This window comes from Furipterus horrens, unplaced genomic scaffold (genome assembly GCF_987537825.1).
Source record: "Furipterus horrens unplaced genomic scaffold, mFurHor1.1.pri manual_scaffold_4, whole genome shotgun sequence".
Taxonomy (NCBI): domain Eukaryota; kingdom Metazoa; phylum Chordata; class Mammalia; order Chiroptera; family Furipteridae; genus Furipterus; species Furipterus horrens.
The window spans coordinates 108,362,966-108,390,670 of record NW_028327174.1 but is presented as its reverse complement, the minus strand read 5'-3'; the positions used below and the strand labels follow the sequence as shown (position 1 = coordinate 108,390,670).

Below are 27,705 nucleotides of genomic sequence, written 5' to 3'. Positions count from 1 at the left end.
TTTAAGATTTTATTTTTTATTTTTTTTTTATTTTTTTTTAATGTTTTTTATTGATTATATTGTTACAACAGTTCCAATTTTCTCCCCCTTGTTCCCCTCCACCCAGCACCCCCCTCCCCCAGCAATCCCCCCCAAGTCCATACCCCTGGTTCATAAAAATTAACTATCCCCCCCCTCTCAAATATTAGGACCCTTTGTAATCTTGTAAAGGACAATGGGCGAAGGTCTCAAGCTCCTCTAGCTGCTTCAAGCTGGACATGGTCGTCGTCCTACCTACCCTTGGGTCCAGAAAACCCTAATAAGAGTGGGGGTGTGGAGGGGAGGGTGGCCTTCCCACATGGGGAAGGATCGTGCAGACTCCAGGTCAGTTGGCTGCCTCCGGTCAACGGCGTGCTTGGTTCAACAGGCTGGTGTCCTTGTTGTGTTCTGAGTGCAACAGATTTGGCGAAAAGGGTTAAAAGACATCATTCAATCCATAACTACTAGATGACAAAAGGCAGGGATTAATTTTTCAATGTTCCATATTCAATTTCCTTCTTTGTTATTGGTCTGTTGAGACTTTCCACTTCTTCTTGATTCAGTTTTGGAAGGTTGTATGTTTCTAGAAATTTGTCCATTTGTTCTAGATTGTCAAATTTCTTGCCATACAGTTGTCTGTAGTAATTTCTAACTATCATTTGTATTTCTGTGGTACCAGTCGTGATTTCTCCTCTTTCATTTCTGATTTTGTTTATTTGGGTCTTCTCTCTTTTTTTTCTTGATTAGACTGGCTAGAGGCTTGTTGACTTTGTTTATTTTTTCAAAGAACCAGCTCCTAGTTTTGTCGATCTTTTGGATTGTTTGTTTAGTCTCTATGTCATTTAGTTCTGCTCTGATCTTGATGATTTCGTTCCTTCTTCTTGCCCTACGCTTTGTTTGTTGTTGTTCTAGTTCTTGTAGCTTTATGGTTAGGTTTTTTATTTGAGATTCTTCTAGCCTTTTCAGATATGCCTGTATTGCTATAAACTTCCCTCTCAGGACTGCTTTTGCTGTGTCCCACAGGTTTTGGGCTGTTGTGTGCTCATTATCATTAGTTTCTAGAAAGTTCTTGATTTCTTTTTTGATGTCATTGTTAATCCATTCATTATTTAATAGCATGTTATTCAATCTCCATGAGTTTGGGTGTCTTTGATTTTTTTCTCTGAGATTGATTTCTAGTTTCAAGGCATTGTGATCTGAAAAGATGCTTGATATGATTTCAATTTTCTTGAATTTGTAGAGGCTTGTTTTGTGTCCTATCATGTGGTCTGTCTTTGAAAATGTCCCATGTGCATTTGAAAAGAATGTATATTTTGCTTCTTTGGGGTGGAGAGTTCTATATATATCAGTTAGGTCCATGTGGTTTAGTGTGTTGTTCAATGCCTGTATATCCTTGGTGTTTCTTTGGTTTGATGATCTGTCTATTGTTGATAATGGAGTGTTTAAGTCCCTTACTATGAGTGTGTTGTTGTTGATATTTTTCTTGTGGTCTTCTAGTATTTGCTTTATGTATTTGGGTGCTCCTATGTTGGGTGCATATATGTTTATCAATGTCATATCTTCTTGATGGATTGTTCCTTTAAGTATTATGAAATGTCCTTCTTTGTCTCTTTTTATTGCCCTTGCTTTGAAATCCGTTTTGTCTGATATGAAGACTGCTACCCCGGCTTTTGTTTCAGGTCCATTTGCTTGGAATATTTTTTGATATCCCTTTACTTTCAGTCTGTGTAAATCTTTTGTTTTGAGGTGTGTTTCTTGTAGACAGCAAATATGTGGGTCCTGTTTTCTTATCCATTCCGTTACCCTATGTCTTTTAATTGGAGCATTCAATCCATTTACATTTAACGTTATTATTGACATGCATTTATTCATTTCCCTTTTGTATCTCTGTTCCTCTACTCTCTTGTTCTTTTCTTATTTTTTCTTAGAACACTCCCTTTAGCATCTCTTGCAATGTTGGTTTGGTGGAGATGTATTCTTTCAGTCTTCCTCTGTCTGAGAAACTCCTTATTTCACCTTCTATTTTGAATGAGGGCCTTGCTGGTTAGAGTATTCTTGGTTGTAGGCCTTTGTTTTTCATTGCTTGAAATATTTTTGACCATTCCCCTCTGGCTTGTAATGTTTCTGTTGAGAAATCAGTTGATAGCCTTATCGGAGCTCCCTTGTATGTTATTTGCTGTTTTTCTCTTGCTACTTTTAGGATTCTCTCTTTGTCTTGAAATGTTGCCATTTTAATTATGATGTGCCTTGGAGTGGGTTTTGGGGGTTCCTCTTCATTGGAACTCTCTGTGCTTCCTGAACTTGTATAACTTTTTCTCTCATGAGGTTCGGAAAATTTTCTGTCACTATTTCTCCTATCAGTTTTTCAATTCCGTGGTCCTTTTCTTCTCCCTCTCTAATTCCGATGATCCTGATATTATTACTTTTCATGCTATCCTGTAATTCCCTTACATCTTATTCATATTTTTTCAATCTTTTTTCATTTCGCTGTATTGTCTGGGAGTTTTTCTCTGCATTATCTTCTAACTCACTAATCCGATCCTCTGCTTCGTTTAGTCTGCTTTTGACTGATTCTACTGTGTTTTTCAGTTCAGAGATTGCATTCTTCAATTATTCCTCGTTCTTGTTAACAGTTTCTATGTGTTTTTTTATGCTGGTGTAGTCCTCTTGAAATTCCCTGTAATTTTCTTGGAGCTGCTGATAACTTCCTTGGAGGTTGTCGTAGTTGTTTTTAAGGATGTCGAGTATATTGAGCTTCTTCACCACCATTGTTTTGAATTCCATGTCTGACATTTGGGCTATGTCTATTTCATCTATCTCTCTTTCTGAGGATTCCTCTTTTCTTTTCATTGAGGGGTTATTTTTTGCATCTTACCATGTTGGATTCTTCTTGTTTTTATTTATTTATTTATTTGTTTTTGGGGGGGGAGGATGGTCTGCTTTGACTTCCCTCCTTTGTGGTGTGAGATGCTTTATGGGAGATCTGGGGGTTTCAGTGGTGTAGTCTCTTTGCTATCCTGAGCCTGATGTTCTTGAGTTACCTTTTATGTCATTTGTTTATGCTGTCTGGTTATATTTCAGATGTTCTTTGATAGTACCTTCTGGCTAGTTGGTTGAGAATCACTCTATCCACTTTGTCTTGAGTTCTTTTGTGGAGATGCTGTTAAAAACATAAACACACAGCCCAGGCAGGAGACCCACACCCTCAAAAAATATCCCCCACCCTCTATCCCGCTATCATCAGCCAACAAGCCCATATTAATATAAATGTAAAGATATTAGAGCTTTTATACTATAAGAAGAATAGCTAAGAGTTGTTTTGGGGGAGGAAAAATATAATTTTTGATAAAGGGGGTGATAGATTAATAATAGTTGAGACTATGCAAGCCAGTAGGTAATATTTACATTGTATGTTAAGAAAAAATAGAAGAAAAGGATGGAAAAATGCATAATATAGTAAGAAAGTGGGATTGTATTGTATTGGGTTTATATAGTAATTATATTCTATTATTTAGAGTGATCGGGGGGCTAAACTAGAGTCACATACAAACAAACAATGACCAAAGAGAAAGGATGAGAAGGAGAGGTTATATGCAACGCGTTAGAGATAAAGCTTGTTTTTCTTTTTGGAAGGGGAGAGAAAAAAAAACAAGAATAAAGAAGAAAGAAAAGAATAAAGAAAGAAAGAGAGAAAAGAAAGAAGAAAGAAAAAAAGTGAAAAAAAAAAGGATGTTTTTACTCAGTTTAGCCTTGGTGTGTCGTCTTCTTTTTCTGCGTTCGCAGCTGGTCTAGCGTGGCAGTTCACAGGTTCTTGTTTCTTGCAGCACTGGTGTGCGCCCGCGGTTGCCAGCACAGCGCGCTCCCGGGACCCAAGGGTAGGGTTGGGGAGTGGATGAGCGCGCCTCTGCACCTGGGCTCCTCAAGAACGGCCTACCACCCCCAAACTTTCCTCCCCTCTCCACCGTCCACTGTAGAAAAATATAAAGGAGAGTTATGTTCTCACTTGCCTGGGAGCACGCTGTCTCCTGTCCCTCAGCGCCAATGCCACTTGGTCGAGTCCCGTCTCTGCCAGCGGGCAGAGATCCGCTCTCCTCCCGACTCCTCTCCGGGGCAGCCTTTGGTCACCAAAAAGCCTTTGTGTCCTTCCAGCCGCAGCTCGGGAAGCCGCCCCAGTCAGGAATCCCGTCTCGTCCCTTTTTCCTCCGCTATCCTCACTAAACAGGTTGTTCCCAGATGGATTTTCTCTAATCCAGCAGTGCCGTGGCTCAACTCCCACCAGTGTCCAGCTGCTCACCGAGATGTTCTGTCTGCAATTAGTCCAAACCGCAGACGGGTCCCGGGAGCCTGAAAGCGCAGCCTCCGCTCACTCCTCCGCCATCTTCCTTCTATCAATCCCCCAGTAAATAATTTTAAACATTTAACATCCTTGAATACTGATACACTATGGAAGTAGATAAAAGACTGATATAAACTTTTAATGAAAATAAAAGATAAGAGGGGAGCACAAGGCTGCCGCTGAGAGAGCAGAGCAGGGCAGCTGGAAGCCTGGATGCCGGGGAGGCAGAGCCGCGATGCTCCCTGTGGTGGGCCTCACGGGGAAGCTGGAACACTAGGAGATGAGACGGAAGAGACGCGAGGACATGATCTCCTCCACGCAGAACTTCCTCATCTATGTGGCCCTGTGGCAAGTCACTCTTTTTATCTCAAAGAAATTAGACAGCATATAAAGATTGGACATCACCTGGGAGAGCACGATATGAAGAACCTGGTTATAGTTTCCACTCTGTAAATGAATCTGCAAATGAATGGGCCCAGGACGATGTAAGAGACTCTGATTGGATGGACATGAAACTTCTACAATACCTGTTAAAAACAAGTTTGGTTGAGGTACCTGATCTTCATAGCTAAAACAGAAAACTATTTGGGGAATATGAAAATATGTTTTTATACCTGTGATATTCAGCCTCCATGAATGTTGTTGTCGTCGTCGGCAGCCGTCCGTCTCGAGAGACGATGGTGTAGCTTCTTAAGAGTCTATCTGCACCGCCGAGAATGGCTGTGCAGTCCGACTCAGGAGTGACACGGTATCTGTCTCCTCCCGTGTTGAATCGACATCTTGCGATGACGCTAGAGTGTCCTCTCCAGTGAAGCTGAAGCTACAGAGCCTGGGCAGGGTGATATGGAGGGTCTGCTGTTGCCCATGCAGCAGACACCCCCTCTCTTCGCAGCTGAAGGGTCCAAGGGAAAGACGGAGTCAATACAGCTTGGCTTCAGGTGCGCCGCAGGAGTTGCCGGTGTTGACTACAACGTCAAACCGCCTTAGGGACTCCGGCTCCGGATTTTCTGTCGGGGTTTACTCCCTTAGCCTTTCCCCTGAAGAGGTATGCCGCAAGGCAGCGGAGGTTTTTTGGAGTCAGAGTTTTCCTTCTCTGATGTGCCCTGACTGGAAGATCGAACCAGCGACACTTAGCTCGCAGGCCGACGCTCAATCCACTGAGCCAAACCAGCCAGGGTCTGTGCATTAGTATCTCCTTGGTAAAATGGATATACTTTAATCCCTAGAGGATTTCTGCAAGTATTAGATAACTTAATACATCAAAGTATTCAGAACAGTGCTTGACTTTATAGGCTCAATCAGTGCTATCGTTATTATATATTTATATAAAACCAAGAACCCTTCCTTCCCATCTATATTTCTAGTTTTGAATCTTATCAGATTCCTGCCCAGTACCATGCCTGGGCAGTCTCACCACGCCATCTGCTTTGTCAACTTTCATGCCCAAACTAGGTCTACCTCCACCTCCCCATACTTCTGAGTCCTTGTAATGTGTTGTGGTGGTCCAAAGGCCTAGGACATCCTTACTGTTCTTTCTTGTGATAGTAGCCATTGCTCCTAAGTATGTAAAACGTAAGTGGAAGATTTATACTTTGAAATATTCACCTTGTTCTTCTGGAAATTTTCTCTTATACTGATACTCCTAGGCAACACAGAAACAGAGATAAAGATTTAGATAAGTTACCAACCTCAGCACCAGATGCAGTATCTCTTTGCAGAGACATTCTTTCAGGGCTGGTGTTTTACCTCTGACATGATACAGTACAGAGGAGAAAGAGAAGGTGGAGGAACAATCTCTAAAGAAATAAAAAGTAAGATGTCTTGGAGGGATGAGGAGAAAGAGCCTGCTGCCACGCCTGCCAGGAACAAAGAGGATGTGGCTCATACTCATTTCCTGTAGGCCTCCCAACATTTAACAATTCTGGATACTTATTAGTGCCTCCTGCCCCTTGATAGAGGAAACAAATATGTGTCATGCATAAAGGAAAAATCTGCATCCCTTTAAAGTGATAATAACTGAGTTAGTAAGGGACTTTCCTGTGAGGAGAAGGCACATACTAAGCTTCTGTGATTAAATTTATGTAAAAATGGAAGAGCTCCAGAGTTTATCATCTTTTTAAGGAAACCGGTTTGTGTTGAATGAACCTCTGTGAATTTCACCTTTGTGACTATTTTGAGTACAGCATAGTTTTCTTCTGGGGATTTGGTCTTGTTCAAATTTGAACATGCTAATTTCATTGTGTGTTTTTAAAATTATTTTAATTTTTTTATTGTTGTTCTATTACAGTTATCCCATTTTATTTTATATGTCATTATTTTTCTCCTAAAAAGGAGGTTTATACATGGGACTGAAAGAAACAGAGAAAAGTCAGCCAGATGATGCAGGCTTTGGAATCATCCATACACAACAAATACTTGAATTCGTGAGACTATCCGAAATCTTGGAGGAGAGAGCAAAAAGGGAGAAAAGCAGATGATCAAGGACAAAGTCATAGGAACTGCCAAGTTTACTTGTATGAGAATAAGAAAGAGAAGCTCTCCTAAGAGAGGGGATACTTAACTCAAGAGGTAGAGCACAAGAAAGCTTTGAAAGGAGGGATTGGCAAACGAGCTAATTGTTTGAAGCAGGAAGAAAAATGGGGGCTGAGAAAAAGCTTCTGGATTTACCTACTAGGAATCTGCTGGTGATGTTCTAAGAGCAGTTTTAATCAAGTGCTGGCAGGAGATACCTGATTATGGGAAGCTGAGGAGGGTGAGACTGTTCTGGTTCCAGGGAGCAAGTGAAACAGCCCTGGGCACAGATCCATGGACTCAGTCCATCCCCATCTACTGAGCTCCAGGTATTGAGGACATTTGTCCAGATTTACACATATTTAGTCCAGCTTCTCTACCAAGTCAGCCTTCATCGGGGACATAAGTATATTGGGATTTCCTGGAGAGGACTCTGACATTAGTTGCGGGCCATAAAACCAGGTATCTGGGCCCTCGCAGTGTGTTTGCACCAAGCTATGGCCTCCCCAAACCCTCACCTTTTGGCTCTCACTCTGTTACTAGGATTGAGCTTTGACTTTGGAATAAGAATTCCCATTTACCCAGTGGTATTGAACCCGTCCTCAATCCCAGCACTGCCTGTCTGGGAAATTGGCATTGAGACTATCCATTAAGATCTTTTTTAAGGGTCTGTATTTTGTTCCCAAGCCCTGGTGGGGGGTTAAGGTCCAAAAGGGCTGCCTACCTATAAAGAAGATACTGCACCTCACCTGACTTCAATTTTTATCATCATTTCCTAGAATTTCTAAAATTAGTCCTACTTGGAGATTAATCATCATTCCTGTTACATACTACATGTTAATATAAGAAATCCCCTTCTCCTTCATCCACCACCTCCTTCACCGATGGTCCTACCTCTCTGATGGACTTCAATCTCTTGGCTTGTGTTCTAGATCATCTTCTGGCTTCTGAAGTTGTTCCTTTTTTGTTTTGTCTTGGAGATTGGTTATTGTTTAGATACTCTTCTCTGGCTTACAAATCTTTCCTTACTTCCAAGACACATAAAACATGCGCGTGCGCGCGCACACACACACATACACACATACACATATGTACAAACACAACCTCTGATTTTAGATGAGACTTTCATTCCTGTGGTTTCCATAGCTTGAGACAGTCTTGGATCTACCAAAACTCTATCATTTGGGCTAAATCCCAACTGTAATCTCCTAACCCAGGTCAGGAAAAAGGAGTCACACACTGCCGTAGGCTACGATAATAGAAACCTCCGGTCCAGAGAAAGGAAAGCAAGAATTTCATGTAATGAGTACTAAGGAAAGATGCAGCTGAACACTGAATTTAATTTTGAGTTCATTTTAACCTTGGCATTCTCACAGAGTTCTAGTAGTAATTACCAAACAAGAAATCTGACAAGCCCCGTGATGGAATTAGAAATAAATATTTCAAATACTTGTTCTGTAATAAGGTTTTTTAACTATGATGTCTGGTTTAGAAGGGCTATGGCAAGATATACTAAAAGAGCAATTAGAAAAACCACATTTAAGATCAACTGATCTCTAATATTCCAACCAAGTCTTACAGACAGAGAGTTCAAAGACATTAAATTCTCCCTCAACATCCCTCAGGTCCTAGTCATTCTTCCCATATTTTAAAAATCTCTCACATCTTCCAAGTTCAGAAGTTCTGCCTCTAGTATTTAGTGTGGCTTCTCCACGATATACTCTGCATCATTCTGACGACTGTTTATGAAATTCATTCATGTCTCCCTTCTGAGAATCAGACAAGTCTTTCTTCAAATCATGACTCTATCACTTACTGACTTTGTGACTTTGAGAAAGTTATTAAACTCTCTGACTCTCAACTTTCTCCTCTGTAAAAATAAGCACACAATGCCTGCCTAACTTCATTGATGCAACCAGTATTTTCCTTTGAAGAATGACTGAAGAAACTAAGACATATTGCTAGAATAAGAAAAAATAGGTATCGCGTATACTCCGTTCCTGGTCTCTTCGGTGGGTAGCAGAAGAATCAACCAGAAGACTGATTCCAGGGCAAGAAAAACTATGCACCATCTGAAACCACCCAAAGTATATAACTAAATAGTCCTGTCCATTGAGAAGTGAGACTGGTCTAATACTGTAATAACTACGTGTAGTGCCAGGTGGGTACTGGAAATATCAGGAGAAACACTTTGTAAAGTAAAGGATTGTCTAACCACTATGCTGTGCACTGAACCTAATACAAAGTAATATTGAATGTAAACTGTAATTGAAAAATTAAATTTTAAGAGAGAAATAAGATTGTTCTAATAATACTTAGAAGTTTCTTACTCTGGTTTTCCTGCATTGGTCTTCTTTCCTGTGGTTTCTGCTTCTGACAGTGCTTCTCAGGATCTCTTTCCTGCAGTAGAGTACTATCTTTTGAAAGGCAGTAAATGACTAAATTAGTGAAATGATAAATTAATGAGGTATAGTCTCAAGTAAACAATTTATGTGTCATTTTAACTCTGATGAGAACTTAATATTAAGTCAAAATCCTATCAGGTATCAAATGTTGGGTAATGTAGAAAAAATCACTTTCAGTAACTTTAACTAGTACTTCCACTATGTTACACATGGTGGCAGGCAGAATAATGCTCCCCCCACAAAAAAATGTCCACAGAACTTGTGAATATATTTCCATAGCAAAAAGGACTTGCAGATGTGATTAAGTTTATGGTTCAGAAGGGATATTCCACATTATGTAGGTGGGCCCAATCTAATCATAAAATCCTTGAAATTGAAAAACTGTTTCTTGCTATAGTCAGAGAGGTACAAGAGTGCTGCCTTTGAAGGTAGAAGAAAGGGACCACAAACCAAGGAATGTAGGAGGCTTCTAGAGGTTGGAAAAGGCAAGGAAATTTATTTGTTCTCCAGAAAGAAACACAGCCCTGGTGATGCCTTGATTTTAGTAACCCAGGGAGGCCTGTGTTCGACTTCTGATCTTCTGAAACTTAAAATAATAAATTTCTATTGTTTATGCCACTAAATTTGTGATAATTTGTTAGAGTAGCAATAGAAAAAAATATATATATATATATATGGAAAGAGAGAAAGCTAGATTTTTACTTATGCTCTATTATCCAGTACAAACTCTTCCCAGAGGAACAAGACCTTATAAACCTTGTATATAAATGGCTTTTCAGTTTTATCAACCATTGAATATTTAATCTGAATATCATTTTACCATGTAAGATAGGCAGTCTATGGGTCAATATTTCCTAACTTTTTATAGATTTGGAATCTGAAGTTAGATTGTAAAGTGCCTTGCTCAAGGTTGTGGTGCTGATAAGTCAGTGGTTGGGCTGGAATGTGAGTTTTTGCCTTCTGACCTCTCCAGTCTTTTTTCCATGCCACCAACATGATCTCAAGCACTACTGCACAATATCCACATATCAATTGTTTGAGACAAAAAAAAAACAAAAAACTGTGATGCCTTCATCTTTATATTATGGATGCAAAAACTCTGTAAAACCAGGACAAGAATGTTTTACTTTTAACTGGTAATCAAGTGTTTTTTCTGATTTTCACCTCCACTTATAAGATATAGTAACACTCATATACAGAACATGTAGGAGTTTTAAAAGAGATAAGAACATAGGGTTTCGATGAAAACAAACTTGTTTTATAACAGTGACTTATAACAAGTTACTTAACCTCCTTGAAACTCAGTTTTCTCATTTGTAAAATATAAATAGTAACACCTACTTAACAAAACCGTTGAAAGGACTTAATGGGACCTCTGCATTTAAATAAAGCTCCTGCATACATGCTCATGTCAGCATGTCATGTTCAGTATATCACATACATTTTATGACTACTTTGTGTTCTCCTCGTAAACAAACAGAATCCAAATTTTCAGTCTGGCAAGTCACTGAATCTTGGCTTTAATCAAACTAATAAATCCAATTGGAAAAAAGTTAAGGGGGAAAAATGATGTTCCCCTCACTACCATGAATGAATAACTTTGTAGTGGTTCCTTTGCCTTCCCGAACCCAGAAAGAAAACATATAGAAATGTGAAGATTGTATATAATCTTCCAAACTTTCATTTATTGAGACACAAAAAAGATGAGCCTTAACTTCAATGAACTTTCCCAAGAGATACTGCAGTCATGTTCAAATCTGTTCCATTTGTATATGTTTCATCGAATCATTTGAACTTGAATAGAGAGCACTCAAAATGCTGGGCTAATTCATGTTCACCATCATTAAAAAATATAATAGTGCTTAATATCACTCTAGAAGGAATTTCTGTGGTTCAGCACAAACCTACTCTCTCTAGGTATATACAATGTTTACAAATAAAAGAATTTTTTAAAAGAAAATGACTTTATTTAATTGAAAATGGGAAAGTAGACAGTGTTATTATTGTAAAGATCTAATTATTTGGAGTATCTTTTGCATTCCTATAATGAAGAATGATAATAATACATTATTTTCAACAATTTTAAAAGATATGTATTTCTTTGCCAAAACCTATTCTTCAGACAGACTGTAATTTCAGATGAGAATTAGAGAATTAGAGAAGACATCAAAGAGATGTCTTCTTCCTTACTCCATGATTTTTCTCTGTAATAGAAATTAAAGGGAAATTAAGAACAGATGGGTTGATTTAGTTCCTTTGGCATATGAATCATAAAATACAGCTAGTGCTTTCCTACTGAACATTGGAAATAGTATAGCAACATAGACATGTTGATCATAACTACCAAGCACTTCTCAAGTCCTTATATCTTTATGACAGATATTCCTACAGCCTTACAAGTAGACAAGAAAAGCTCACAAAACTACTTGTGTCAACTGAACCTGACGTGTAAAATCAAGGATGCTCAGAGTTAGACAGAGGCTTTGGCCCTCATGGACTTCTCCACCTGGGCACCCGAACAGCTATAGTAATTCAACTTGCTCCAAAAAACTCAACATCCTCCTTCAGCCTCTTCCCAACCTATTTCTCCTCTGGTTTTTCTACTTCTGAATGAATGGTTGTAGCCCCACCTCTTCATCCTGGTTGGTAGCCTGAGATATGGCATTTTTCTCTTCCCCCTCTCTCTTCACAATCAATAAATCACTACCTCCTGACAAGTTACCCACCAAACATTTCTGAACTCCAGACAGGACACCCCCCCCCCCAAGTCCAGGCATGCAACGTCTGTCACCTGGATCCTGAAAATGATTTCTCAACCCATCTCCTGCTTTGCTCTCACTTCTTTCTTCCTTATTGACATCTAGTTTCTTAAATATCACTCATGAAATTCAAAATTGTCTTGTTGCACCCCACCCCTCAGAGCATGAAGGCCATATTCCTTAGAATGGTATAAAATACCCTTCTTATTTGGATCTTCATATCTTTTTTAAATTTTTATTTACTGACATTAGAGAGAGAGGAGAAGGGAGGGAGAGGGAGAGAGGGTAAAAAGTACATTGATTTGTTGTTCCAATTATTGATACATTCATTGTTTGGTTCTTGTATGTGTCTTGATGGGGGTCAAACCCTCAACCTTGGCGTATTGCGACGATGCTCTAACCAACTAAGGAATCTTATCTTTTGCTGGGTTTCCACAAGAGCCATTCTGAATCCTTGAAGTTTGCCTTGAATTTTACAGGCTTCTCCACAGTGTTGTACATTTACATCTACTGTCCTTACAATGTTAATGATCTCCTTCAACCTATCTGCCAGTAAAATCCTCTTGTCCTTTAAAAAGCTTTCTTTAGATGTCCTTTCCTAAAAAGCCTCCTCTTTGCCCAGATAGACACTCTTTTCTCTCCCTGTACTGCATCCATGATATAAGTTGTAACTTTACCTGTTTGTCTTCCTCATTAGATAGGTGATAAGCTCCTTAAAGACTTCATGTTCATCTCAGGGGATGGCATATGGTTAAATATTCCATAGTTGTCTTCTGGACGAATAAATGAATCTAGGCTAACATTTTCCCTTGTCAAATGAGATGATGTAGCTCCAGAGTGGTTAAGCAACTTGTCCAAGGTCACATAGCTGAATAACAGAGTGGGTAATAAAGATAGAAGCCAGGTGCTTCCAGATTGCAGCCTGGTAATTACTCTCTGCATCCAGCTGCTTTTATATGTGACACAGTCATGTTCTGTGGCAACATCTTTCCCTGTATTAGCAGACTTTAATTTTGAGGCTTGTTTTTTGTTGTTGTTGTTGCTGTTGTTTGGTACCAATGCCATCCTTCATATATTCCCCGTGCCGCAGTTAGAATGGGGCTGGTCTCATATCCTGACTTCAGGAGAAGACCCAGGGCTGCCCAGTGAGAGGCCTGTGTTCCCTTGGGAGAATCAGAGACAGAGAGTGTCAGCCCAGGCCTTGATAAGACTATTGAGCAGGAAAAGCTCATTTTCCCTGGGTTTATGAAGCTTAAGTGAGAAAAGAGGCTCTTGAGGGGAAAAACAGCCAAAAGAGAGAAGGAACATGGTGCTGAGAGATTTCTGAGGATTTGAACACATCCACCCAGCAATTCCTCACTGGGGTTGGTGGCGAGTAGGGGAGCGGGTTGTAATTTGCCAGCTTGGCTAAGCTGCACTACATCTGTCAGATCCCCTTCACATATATTTCTGGTTAGTGAGGAACACAAAAACATTCTGCATGGGATTCAGAAGGCAGACGTGAAGGCAGGCCATATTGTTTTTATGGCTGAAAGGGTCAGGCAGGGCCACCAGATATTCCTGTAGCAGGTGCACATTGTCACTCATCTACAGACTTGCCTTTGTTTTCGTGGGGAAGCAGCCAGGTTCACATCTGTTCCACCTCCCCTCAGATATTCTTACAGCTTCACCAACTCCAGGAGCACATGCATATCTGCTTCACGGCAAAGGGCACCAGCTTTCCTCTGCAGGACCCCCATAGGGGTCTGATGTGGTCTGCAGGTGGTGAAAGAGTGACATGGCTCCCAGTCCATCCTCATGGGTCCCAGCTCATGTTCTCAGTGTCAGTTTGTCCTCACTCTTTCCCACTTTACATCCAGCTGCACTACCTGACAGCTAGCCCTGAGGTCTTCAAATTCTAGCATCAGTAACAAAGACAACAGCCTTAAGGAAACCGGCCAGTCAGCCTCTACAACTGCATCGGTCAAATTCTTGTAACAAATTCCTTACTGTGTGGTTGTGTATGTGTGCAGACACTCTTGATTAATTGAGCTCTTCTCTGTTTTAACAATGGCTGGTATGCAGTACTATCCCTAGATTTTTCCATTATATAAACCAACACATTCTCTTTAATGTTTAAATGAATGTGCATTTGGATTCCATCATTTGCCAACAAAAAGTACTAAAATGTAGCATTATCATAGCTTTTTTTTTTAAAGATTTTATTTTTAGAGAGAGGCGAAAGGAGGGAGAAAGAGAGGAAGATAAACATATGTGAGAGAGAGACAATAATCAGTTGCCTCTTTGATGCTTCCTGGCTGGCTACTGAAGCAGCAACCCAGGCATTGTGCGCTGACTGGGAATCAAACCTGTGACACTTCACTCAACAGGAGGACACCCAACCAATTGATTATACAGTTCAGGGCAGGAATACCATACTTTGACTAAACAACTTGATACCCCAATGGCAGAATCTGTGCTTCATTCATTCTTAAATCCCCAGCATTCGGCACACTGCTGGGAACATAGTAGGCACTTGACAAACGTGCTGGATGAACTGACAGCAAATGGCTGCAGAATCAAAACACTCCCCTGGGGACCTAGAGTTAAAGCCTCATACAATGTGAATCATGTGGAAGATGAAAAGCAGGATGAGAGGGAACTCCAGACCTCTGGAGAAAGCCATGAAGATCCTGGATCTGAGGAGCAGCTGAGCTTCCACCTGGCAGCCAGGGTGGGGGGTGGGGGGGGGGCGGCACATGCCAGACATCTCATGTTCACTTCCAGCATGACAGGTGTTTCGGGACAGCCAGCCCTCGCAGGGAAGTGAGCTTCCTGTCCCTCCTGACTAGGATTTGTTACAAGTGTATAACAGAAGTAGCACAGGAAGATATTTTTTTAATGAAAATCTGAAAGCATATCAGGTTCCTAGAAAAGGCAGTTTCTAAAAAAGGTGATTTCATAATAACAAACCCCATGCATCATCTAAAGAATTTATATCTGAGGTAAAACATTCTTTGTGCGTGCATAGAACACTAACAGATCCAAAGGAAGTGAGTGGTTCAGGGAACTGCAGACAAATTTCTGAGCAGATATTTTCTGAAAATGGTATGACTGATATTCAACATGAGTGACTCAAGCAAAAACCAGTTTATTTGCAAGTACAAACCTTCACAGGAAAAAAAACATAACATGTACATATCAAACAAAATGGTGGAGGGCATAGTAGGCTAATAATGGCCCCCAAAGATACCTAGGTCCTAATCCTGGAATCTTTGAGTATTAGTTTATATAGAAAAAAAATGCATTTTTTTAAAGAGGTGATTTAGTAAAAGATCTTTTGATGAGAGCAGTACCCTGGTTTATCCAGGTGGGCCCTAAATGCAACCATGAATGTCCTTAAGAAAGGGAGGCAGATAGAGATTTGACTGCAGAGGAGCAGGTGATACAAACATTTGGAGGTTCTGGTCTTGAATATGAAGCCAAGGACCAGGAGCCAAGGAATGCTGCGAGGTATGTGATGGAAAAGTAAGGGAAGAGATTTTTCCTTTGAGCTTCCATGGGAAGGACCTTGGTTTCAGCCTCGTAAGACCCATTTTGGACTTCTGACCTCCAAACCTGTAAGAGGATTAATGTGTTGTTGTAAGCCACCAAGTTTGCAGTAATTTTAACTCTCTAAGGCAGTATCCGCTCAGGGATCTCGAATACAACTCTTTCCTCAGCTAGGGGGAGCCCACGCTATATATCAACGAGTAGTAACAGAAGCAAAAGTCCAGTCTGGGTTTCTTGTCTGATGATCTGAGTGGATTAGGAGAGTAGACTGTGAAGTCAGATATCCTAGATTAAAATCCCAGCTCTGTTTCTACTTTCTAGTTACTGCACTTTGGGAAAATTATTTATCCTTCCTGTGCTTTAGATTCCCTATTGTAAAATGGGAATAATAATAGTGACCTACTACCTAATAGAAAATTGTGGGAAACAATTGAGCAGACATTTCACAAGAGAGTATATCCAAATGGTAAAAAAGAAAAGGAAAAAGCTCTCTTATTGATCATTAGTTAAACCCACAATGAAATACTACTACATACCCAGCAGAACGGCTAAAATAAACTCTAGCTGAAGTAAAACTGGGACTCATACATTGGAAGTGAGCACAATATTGTCCTCAGATCTAGTCAAGAGGGGTCTTCAGTGGCCTTGGCCCTGCTGTACCCCATGGAGTACGGAGTCCATGGAGCCCAATGATGTTCAATTGGCTGTGAACAGAATTGCTTTCCTGGATTTTTTTCTACAGAAATAATCACATAAATGCACAATAATATATAAAAAGAAAGCTTATGTAATAATTGTTTAGAATAGTAAAAAAATAGAATCAGTTGAAATGTTTATTGTTAAGAGAAAAAATTATAATACTGTCATGCTATGAAGTAACAGACAGCCGTTAAAAGAGTATTAACAGCCTCTGATGGCTTGGCATGGGAAGACGTCCAAGGTACCCAAGGGGAAAGCTATAGAACAATATATAATTTCCATTTACATAAAAAGTTTCAGTACAAAACATGTTTATAAAATGCATAGAAAATCACTTGGAAGGACTCATGCCAAAAGATTAATAGTGATTACCTCTGAGGTGTAGAATTGTGGAGAAATGAGAAAGCGGAGGAGTCAGGGAGAAAGCAGATGACATTTACTTTTCCTATCTCTATTTCTGATTTACTTGAATCTTTCACAATGAGTTTTATTACTTGATAACTTTTAAAAACTTCAAAGCATTGGTTTACTTTAGAATCAAGTCTGGAGTTAGCTTCCTTGCTTACCTTGGGCATTTACTCCATCTTCCCATGTATCACTTTCCCCAACTATAAAATAATAACCATTGTTATTTTGTGGCATGGTAGCAGGGAATAAACTATGTAAAACACTTAGCCTGCTGCCTCATACTAATAAAATTGATTTGTGTAAGTTAACTATGCTGCGTAATAAAGCATGACAAAAATCAGTGGTTTAAAATAACAATTTATTATCACTCGTGCAAATAATAGCTTTGTTGGAGATCAGCTGGTATTAAACTGGGCTTGACTGGGCTGCTCTGCTAAGCTCAGCTCTGTTCCACACACCCCTCATTCTCCTTGGAACAATGGGATAATCACGACATGTTCTTATAGTGATGACAGAAGCAGAGAGCATAAACATGCAAAATGTATTAATCCCTTAGGCTTAGAACTGACATACTGCCATTTTTAATTCATTCTATTGGCCAAGCAGTCACATGACCAAGCCCAAAATAAAGGAGTATAGAAATATTCTTTGCTAAGAGTGACCAATAATCTCAGTTTGCCTGGGACTAAGGCGTTTCCCAGGATGCAGAAATTTTTATTCTAGGACCAGAAAAGTCCTGGGCAAATTATGACTAGTTGGTCACTCAATGTCTCCCTACTCCTTTAGTCTGATGAACTTCAAAGTGACCGGCTGACTATGGTATAGGGACAGGGTGAAGAATTGGGGTTAATGATTCAATTCAGCTCATTTTTAATAATGTTATCTTCTTCAACGACAAGGAAAATAGGAAAAGAATAGATGACCAAAACTATTTTTGGTATATGGATTTTAGGTTGGCCAAACAAAATGAGAACCTCCCGAAGTCTCCAGTAATGAAATATTTCCCAGAAAACTCTCCTCAAATAAAATTTAAGATGCTTTGGTAGCAAAGGGTGAGAGCAGCAAATAGGTAATTAGGCTAGATTCTCAGAACAGCTTAAGACTCTTTCAATCCAATTCTAACATCATTTGACAGAGAATGAGACTCATAAGACCAATGAGATTCCCCAACATCAGCCTTCCTTTCTTTCAGGGACAGTGTTTTGCTTATTATGGATTCTTAGCAAGAATAGGTTATTTGACTTTTAACCATGTGTTTGTGAGTGATTATTAATCTTTAATTAACTCCCTCAGTTTTACTAATGCTTTTCAAATGCCAAGACCCATAGTGTGTGGTTGTTCAGAGGTTAAACCCGTAGAGCTACAGGGAGTTTTGTTCTGCCTGTAGTTTCCTGATAGCTGCCACTTCCTTCCTCCTGTCTAGACTGTATATTTCTCATCTGAAGACAGGTCTTTAGTGGATAAGATCAATGCACAGGCACAAATCACAAAGACTAATTTCACTCTCCTCACAAACATTTTCTTTATCTGAAACACACCAACGAGGAAAGCCTATTAAAGCCCGCAGGTGTTGGTTTTTTTAATCTTTAAAAAAGTACCTTTTTAAAAAATGAAAAACAGTACTCTCGACACTCCAAATGAGAATAGGCTATTAAAATACCTTGGGGTTTATTTTCACATGACCTTGGAGAATAAAGGAAAGTAATGTTGATATGCTAACTAAAACACATTCAACTGAGACACTCAGCGGGGAGCTGTCAAAAGCTTTGGAGGGTCAACATGTCAGGTTGTTTCTGTTAAGAGTTGAAGTGACCTTTGGGACAAAGATCTAGCCACTAACCTCTTCACAGATCCCAATTCAGGTACCAAGACATGTAAATTAAACTGCTTAGAGGACTTTAAATGATCAAGGATGTGTAGTTTAGACAGATTAGCTTAAATTACATCAATAGTCTTAAATGGACCCAATCATTAACTTTATTACATCTACCTGGATTAAGTGGGGTCAACTAGAGAATAAAGACCTTCCTAGCTGCCCACCCTTCCTCAAAAATGGCCCCTTTTCCCTCTCTGATGTTTACACAGCCTGTAGTTCTGAACAGGCCCTGGCTGGTTTAGCTCAGTGGATTGAGCGTCGGCCTGCGAGCTAAGTGTCGCTGGTTCGATCTTCCAGTCAGGGCACATCAGAGAAGGAAAACTCTGACTCCAAAAAACCTCCGCTGCCTTGCGGCATACCTCTTCAGGGGAAAGGCTAAGGGAGTAAACCCCGACAGAAAATCCGGAGCCGGAGTCCCTAAGGCGGTTTGACGTTGTAGTCAACACCGGCAACTCCTGCGGCGCACCTGAAGCCAAGCTGTATTGACTCCGTCTTTCCCTTGGACCCTTCAGCTGCGAAGAGAGGGGGGGTCTGCTGCATGGGCAACAGCAGACCCTCCATATCACCCTGCCCAGGCTCTGTAGCTTCAGCTTCACTGGAGAGGACACTCCAGCGTCATCGCAAGATGTCGATTCAACACGGGAGGAGACAGATACCGTGTCACTCCCGAGTCGGACTGCACAACCATTCTCGGCGGTGCAGATAGACTCTTAAGAAGCTACACCATCGTCTCTCGAGACGGACGGCTGCCGACGACGACGAGTTCTGAACAGACCACCTGCTCTTAAAGACCTAGAAGCAATTTAGTCTGAAGATTTAAAATGCTGTTAATAATCACCTGGGCCTGACAGACACTGACAACAGCTTTGTCTTACATAAAATTCCAGCACAACTGAGCACCAGGCCATTCCTAGTTTACAAATGGGGGGGGGGGGGGGGGCAAGAAGGAAAGAAAAGAGCAAGCTGATCCCTGAGATGACCATCCTCCTAATCCTTATAATCTATTGGTTCCCCACCCCGTCCTATTTTTATTCTTGTTTTCCTTTGATGAGGCAAATGGTCAAGAAGCACATCCTTATAGGAAGATGTTTAAAAGGCATGGGGTAAATAATGATGAGCAGTGTTCCTACCTTCAGCTTTTCTCTAAATGATCTCAGTTGGAATTATAACTACCACAATAAACCTGGATACCTAGCTTATCAGTTAATCATGACAGCCTCTGGGAAGGGTAGATCAACCAACATTTTATTAGAGCAGGACGACTAATAAACAGGGAAGAGATAAGACAAAGGAATACTATTTCCTCAGCTCTCAAATTATCAAAGGAATAAAAAAATGCAAGGCAAACCTCTATCCTGAATTAAAAGCTACTCAGGGGATAGGAAATAAGGAAGAATCTATTATGCCGAAGACAGGGTCTCCACAGACCTGGGGCAATTATGTTTTTTTTCTTTACATGAACTGTTGATTAATGACTTGGGAAGAGGAATGTTTAGGGAGTTAGACTCGTAATTTTATTTCCTCTGAGAGTAGAAAGTGAAGAAAGAGAAAAAGCCACCTGAGTAATTAGAATTGAAAGATACAAGTTTGGGAAAAAGAAAGGAAATAAAATGAATTTAAAGAATCTTATAGAAAGAGTTGGAAGCATGTGAAATAAAAACATCTTTATAGAGATGTGAATGATAATTAGCAGTTCCTGAGGGCTTATGCTAATGCTACTCTACAGGATAGACACTGATACATATTCCAACAATTCTAAAACAAAACACACCCACACAGATTTTATTTATATATATAATATATGTGTGTGTGTATATCTATCTATCTATCTATCTATATATATATATATATTTAAATTTAATGCACATGTATATAATACATATATATCTTACACGAGGCCCGTCTGGAAAAAGTGCAACCATTGCTAATATAACAAGAATGATTTGCATGACATCTTTGTAACCTAGCAGCCAAGGAGAGTGGCCTGGAATGCGCATGATTGAACAATGATGATTTCATTGTACTAGTCAATGGGGGTGGTATACACTCTTGAGTGAGGATGTGTGCTGTGTGGCCAGTACATTCAAAAGAACCCAGCGACTAGAGCAACAAATCTGCAACAGATTTTGCATTAAGCTTGAACATTCCTCCACAGTAACTATTCTAATGATTCAGAAAGTCACATCTATGGGCAACTGGTGATTGGCAGCTTCATCATGACAACACACCTGCTCATGTATCATATCTCCTGCAGAGTTTTTTGGACAAACATCAAATCACCCAGGTGACTCAGCCTCTCTACAGCCCAGATTTGGTGCCCAGCAACTTCTGGCTTTTCCTAAAACTAAAACCACCTTTGAAAGGGAAGAGATTTCAGACCATCAGTGAGATTCAGGAAAATAAGACAGGTTATCTGATGGTGACTGGGAGAACTGTGTGAGGTCCCAAGGTGCCTACTTTGAAGGGGATTGAGGTCATTGTCCTATGTACAATGTTTCTTGTATCTTGTATCTTCTTCAATAAGTGTCTCTACTTTTCATATTGCATGGTTGGTTACCTTCTGGACAGACCTCATATACAGATAAATCTCACACACGAACACTCACACACATAAAAGATTTTAACACAGGATTGATGTCACCTTACAATCACCATAAACCAGAGGGCAGACATGATGTCATTCTATCGTTGTCTGTGAATGTGTAAACTCATATTACTGTCACTTCAGTTGACTTGTACACATCATTGACACTGCATATGTTGGATTTAATTGCCTTTTAAAAATATTTTACACCATGACCCTGTATTTAAAGATTACTTTACAAGCAGAAAGACATAAAAACTGAGTGAGAAAGTGTATTAAATTTGGTATTAGTAAAGCAACTATTCATCACAGGAAGGAAAAGACAGTGATTCCATATTTTCTTATAAAGCAACAACCAATGGCTTCATGAGACCCAAAGAAATAAAGCTACCAACAAATTGATGAAGTTATGCTTCATTTTATTACTAAAATTTACGCAGTATAATTGTCTGTTACATGGCAAGCAATACAAATGAAGGCAGGACAAATAACCAAATTCCCAAAATTGCTTTAAGACATTTCCAAACAGAGGGCCTCGTTTGACAGACTCATACTTGATTAGCAGTGTTGTTTTTTATTTTCTTACTGGTACATAAAGCCGTGGCACACTTATGTCTAATGGCACTTAAATTTGATTGACTAGAGTATTGCCACGTATTTTCTACAAATAAGAATACAGAGGCTCAGATAAGTTAAATTACTTTCTCCAAAACCCACAGGGAGTGATTTCTTGGAAACATCCTTTAAACGAGGTCACTTTGATTCCAGAACTTAGTGGTCTCAACTATAATGATAAACTACTTCCCCAAACAGGAAGATTGGCACAATCCTTTGAAAAATTAAATCTAATAATGGCACTTCTCTTTTCAATAAATTTTCACCTCACTCAGGGTACTAGACCTGACATGATCTTCAGCCCTCTCCAAATGTTAGCTCTCTGTCTCATCTTGTCCTATACCCCTCACTCACTCAGCTCCAGCTCTACCAAATCTTTGCTTTTCCCTTATCACACTAGCAAGTTTGCTCCCACTTCTACTATGTTCTTACCTCAGGGCCTTTGCACTTGCCGTTCTCACTACCTGGAATACATCCCCACCACATCTCCACTTGGCTGGCTCTCTCATTCCCTCGTTTTCTGCTCAGATGACACCATATCAGAGACGTCCTCACTGACTACTCTCTGTATATAAAATAGTGGCACTGCCTCATCTCAGGCCCTATCTCCTTTACCATGTTTTATTTTCACCATAACATATTATTCTATGAAGTGTCAGATAAGTTTTTGTTCATTTTCTTATTGCTTACAGCAATGCAAGTAAGCTTCAGAGGACACAAGCCTTGTTTTATACATTTCCTTATCTGTATAGAAGGTGGGTACTCAATAAATAAATGAATCTTCATCTGACAATGTCAGTATACTAATTTTTCCTTCTGTTCTGTCCATTCAGAAAATTATCATAAACTGACATCTGTGGAATTTTTTCTATGTGTAATTCTGTCTTCACTCATTCTAGGGACTTAAAAAAGTGATGCTTTTGTAGTAGTATTTTCAAATGCAGATTTCAGAGCCAGACCACCTGGATTTTAGTGCTGACTTCTACTACTTGCCTATGTAGTCGTCGGCAGCCGTCCGTCTCGAGAGACGATGGTGTAGCTTCTTAAGAGTCTATCTGCACCGCCGAGAATGGCTGTGCAGTCCGACTCGGGAGTGACACGGTATCTGTCTCCTCCCGTGTTGAATCGACATCTTGCGATGACGCTGGAGTGTCCTCTCCAGTGAAGCTGAAGCTACAGAGCCTGGGCAGGGTGATATGGAGGGTCTGCTGTTGCCCATGCAGCAGACCCCCCCCTCTCTTCGCAGCTGAAGGGTCCAAGGGAAAGACGGAGTCAATACAGCTTGGCTTCAGGTGCGCCGCAGGAGTTGCCGGTGTTGACTACAACGTCAAACCGCCTTAGGGACTCCGGCTCCGGATTTTCTGTCGGGGTTTACTCCCTTAGCCTTTCCCCTGAAGAGGTATGCCGCAAGGCAGCGGAGGTTTTTTGGAGTCAGAGTTTTCCTTCTCTGATGTGCCCTGACTGGAAGATCGAACCAGCGACACTTAGCTCGCAGGCCGATGCTCAATCCACTGAGCCAAACCAGCCACTACTGTAGTGCCGCCTGCTTTTGTTGCTCCTACTCACCAGATTAGGGTCTCGTCCAAATCTAACAGGAATCTAACAAGGGCAAGGTCAAAGCCACCACCTCCTAAAAATGCACCTGATGGCTCCTGGAAGTGGTTTTCTGTCTGGCTTCCTAGCACTCTCCTGTTCAGTCCTGATGGCAATTCCTTCTTGTTCGGGGCCACTCAGCTCCTTGTTTGGTGGGCCAGCCTCTTGTTGATGGTCAGCTCCCCAGGACTGGGGTCTGAGGCAGATTCCAAGTGTACTGCAGTTCTTGTCTTGGCCAGCTTCCCAGGAGCTGGTTACTGCTAGAGTAACCCCACCCCAAGCACACACCGTCCGGTTTCCTAATTACTGCATGTGCCTATGTAGCATCATGAAAACTACTCAAATCCTCTAAGTCTTAGTTTTTTCATGTGTAAAGTGGAGATAATAATAGTACTCATAAGAGTAAGGACCTGACACATGCTGAGGATTCAATAAAACATTTATTTTTATTGGCAAGCTATTTCCAACTTACCTAATAGGAAACCATTAACTGGGAAGAATACACTCACAAACATCCCAAACCCCCAGGACACTTGACAATGCCAGAGATGTTTTTGGTCATTACAACTGGGGATGGGGGGAAGGTTCTACTAGCGTCTAGTAGGTAAGAAGCCAAGGATGCTGCTGAACATCTTAAAATGAAGGGGAGGGGCACAACAAAGAATTATGGAGCCCCAAATGCCAATGATGTCACTGTTGAGAAACCTTGATAGAGAAAGAGCATTGTTTCAACACACATCTCCAACACTCCAGGAAAAAATAATTTCAAGAAGAATTTTTTTAAGACTCTATCATTCCCTCTGTCTTACCTGTAAAATCAGCCTAGAGATGAAAATCCACGCTCACATTGCCATGCTCTAGAGGCCTGGCCTTAAATCTGCTCCTACTGTTGCCTTCTAATTCACGGTTAAACACGCGGTGCTCCTGTCCGGATCTCAGGATGCCCGTTCTAGTGTCAGCCACTTCAGTTCAGCGTCAGACCACTAGAGGGTACAGAAACACTAGCAATCACTCAGCATTTGGGTGCTAGACTCAGTTTTCAGTAATATAAATCTTAACAAAATATTAAATTATTCCTGGCCTTTAAAATAAAAACTACCAAGCATTTATTTACTAAATACCTCTATAGGTATACAGTTTAAAAGACTGATTCGAGCATTTCACTCTAATTGTCATCACCCTTAAACTATAATGTATTGTAATTATTTAATTCAATGTCCTATGTTAGCTGGAAACCTAATAAACAACCATTGGTTGTTTATCAGAATATTATGTATCAGAATATTATGATGATATTATAATATTGTATGACTATATTGGTAAAATTTTTTTATGAAGTCTTGATTATGCTGTGAGTTAAATCATATCAGATAGATAGATATATATAATCTTACCCACTAAGAATTAAGCAAAAATGAATCAGGAATAGAAACTTAAATATGAATTCCAAATTGGAATTCATAGCCTTATTTTTCTGAACTTTGAAATAAACACAAACCAAAGTATTAATGATTATTGTCCTAAAATATTGTTTTAAGAAGCAGAAAGACCAAAAAATATTATGAAATCACTTAATACTTAGCAATATCTCAATTTCACACACTCAAGTTTTGAATAGAGGCACTAAGGACGAGTTATAGGGAACTTTGGAGGGAAAAGTTTAAAGAATTATTGTAAAGAAAAGTGTTCAGCTGTTTTTCCTTTCAACTGAAAGTTAGCAAAAGGGTGGTGACATATGTGTGTGATTTCTAAACTTTTTTTTGTGACATCCCAAGCTGTATATAATTATTTCTAAAAAGAATGCAAAATTTTGTGCAAAAATATTTAAAATTTCTTTTAACGTACACACACATATATATGCACATATAAATGAACAAAAAAGCTGTGTAAAGCTGAAGGGCTAAACAGTGTTGTCAAATTCAATACACGAGAATGTGGGTCTATGACTCAGAAATGTTTAAGTATCACACTAGAAAACACAAGGCTTAAATAAGTCAGTCAGAGAAAGACAAACACCATATGATTTTACTTATATGTGGTATCTAAAGAACAAAACAAATGAACAAACAAAATTGAAACAGACTCATAGACAGAGAGCAGACTGGTGGTTGCCAAAGGGAAGTGGAGCTGGGGGTGCTGGGTGAGAGAGGTGAAGGAATTAAAAAGTACAAATTGGTAGTTACAAAATAGTCACAGGGATATAAAGTAATACAGTAAATAATATTGCTATAAATATGTATGTTACCAGGAGGGTACTGGAAATATTGAGGAGAACACTTCGTAAAGTATATGATTGTCTAATCACTATGCTATACATCAGAAACAAATACAAAATAATGTTGGAAGTAAACTGTAACTGAAAAAATAACAGAGATGGAAAAGGGTATGGGGAGGGAAGCTAATGGAAAAATACAATTAAAATAATGTAAAATTTAAAAAAGAAAAAGAATAAGACTCCCAGTCAAGATGGCAGCATAGGTAGACAGGACTTGCCTCTTCACACAACCACATCAAAATTACAACAAAAATATAGAACAGCTATTACTCAAAACCATCAAAAATTGAGTTGAACGGAAGTCTGACAACTATGGAATTAAAGACATGACATCCACTCAGAGTGGCAGGAGGGGTGCAGACACAGATTGGGCTGGTCTCTCACCCATGTGCAGTGGATAAAAATACAGGAGGGATATCTCAGGAGCAAGGAGTCCCAGTGCCAGGAAGAAAAGTCCCCACAACTTCTGGCTGCAAAAACCACTGGGGATTGAGTCAGTGGAAGGAACTGCTGGAGCTCCAAGCAGTTCCTCCTAAAGAATCCACACATGGATTCACTTACTCAGATTCACTCCCTCTGAGCTTCAGCACTGGGACAGGAGCTTGAAAGTACCAGTGGCATATAGGGAGGAACTGAATTGTCTGACATCAAGGTGAGCAGAGGCCATTGTCCCTTTTCTAATCCCTCCCCCTCCTACAGACCGGGCAAGCTGGTTCCACATCAGAGGCTCCATCAACCTGGATAACACTGTTCGACTCACAATGGAGATCCCCAGACTTCCCCACCCAACTTACAACCCCACCAAGCTGCTTTTCCATATAATGGTTGGTCTTGGCTCAAGCTTCATAATTTCTTATTCATATCAAATAAGCAACAGCTGACCTCAGTGAGCCCTAGGCCCAGCACTACCAGCAGCCAATTAGCATCACAGCTTGGCTTCACCTGGGAATAATCTCCAAGCCCAGCAAAAGTAGCAGCCATCTCAGATTGCTCTATAGCTCAGGAAGGATGGCCTAGGGGGAACACAGGTGCAGGCTGTCCTTGGCCTGCACTACCCAGGAAACCCCAGGGCCAACACACCCAGTGAACAGCTACAGACCACACTAAAGCACTGCCACCCTGCCCCTGCACAGCTTACCCTCCATGGAGGGTAGATGTTGGTGGTCAGTGGTCATAGCCAGTCCTTGTAGCTGACTGGCCTGGGTAAATCCCTCCCATTGATCTGCCAAGAGCAACCAAGTCTCAACTACAAGAGGAGGGTGTACTCAGCCCACATGGAGGACACACCTCGAGCACCCAGCTTTGGCGATAGGGGAAGTGGTGCCACTGGACCCTACAGAACACCTACTGCATTAGACCACATTACCAAGATATGAAGTCAAAGCAGCTCTACCTAACACATAGAAACACACACAGGGAGGCTGCTGAAATGAGGAGACAAAGAAACATGGCCCAAATGAAAAAACAGATCAAAACTCCAGAAAAAGAGCTAAATTAAATGGAGATAAGCAATCTATCAGATGCAGAGTTCAAAACACTGGTTATAAGGATGCTGAAAGAACTTAGTGAGGACCTAAACAACATAAAAAGATCCAGTCTGAAACTAAGGATAAACCAATTGAAATAAAGAACAATTTACAGGAAAACAACAGTAGAGTGGATGAAGCTGAGAATCAAATCAGTGATCTGGAACACAAGGAAGTAAAAAACAACCAATCAGAACAACAAGAAAAAAAAATCCAAAAAATGAGGAAATTATGATCAGCCTCCAGGGCAACTTCAAGAGGTCCAACATTCATCACGGGGTGCCAGCAGGAGAGGACAAAGGGCAAGAAATTGGAAATCTATTTGAAAAAATAATGAAAGAAAACTTCCCTAATTTGGCAAAGGAAATAAACATTCAGGTCCAGGAAGCACAGACAATCCCAAACAAGATGAATGCAAAGAGGCCCACTCCAAGACACATCATAATTAAAATGCCAAAGGTGAAAGATAAAGAAAAAATATTAAAAGCAACAAGAGAAAAGAAGTTAGTTATCTACAAAGGAGTTACTGTAAGACTAGCAGCTAGTTTCTCAAAAGATACTTTTCAGGC

General features: G+C 40.2%; 1 pseudogene; it reads left to right on the top strand.

Annotated features, from left to right (window-relative positions):
• The first annotated feature begins 4,589 nt into the window (after positions 1 to 4,589).
• On the top strand, positions 4,590 to 4,745 carry LOC150012640 (mitochondrial import receptor subunit TOM5 homolog pseudogene; annotated as a pseudogene).
• The last annotated feature ends 22,960 nt before the right edge of the window (positions 4,746 to 27,705 follow it).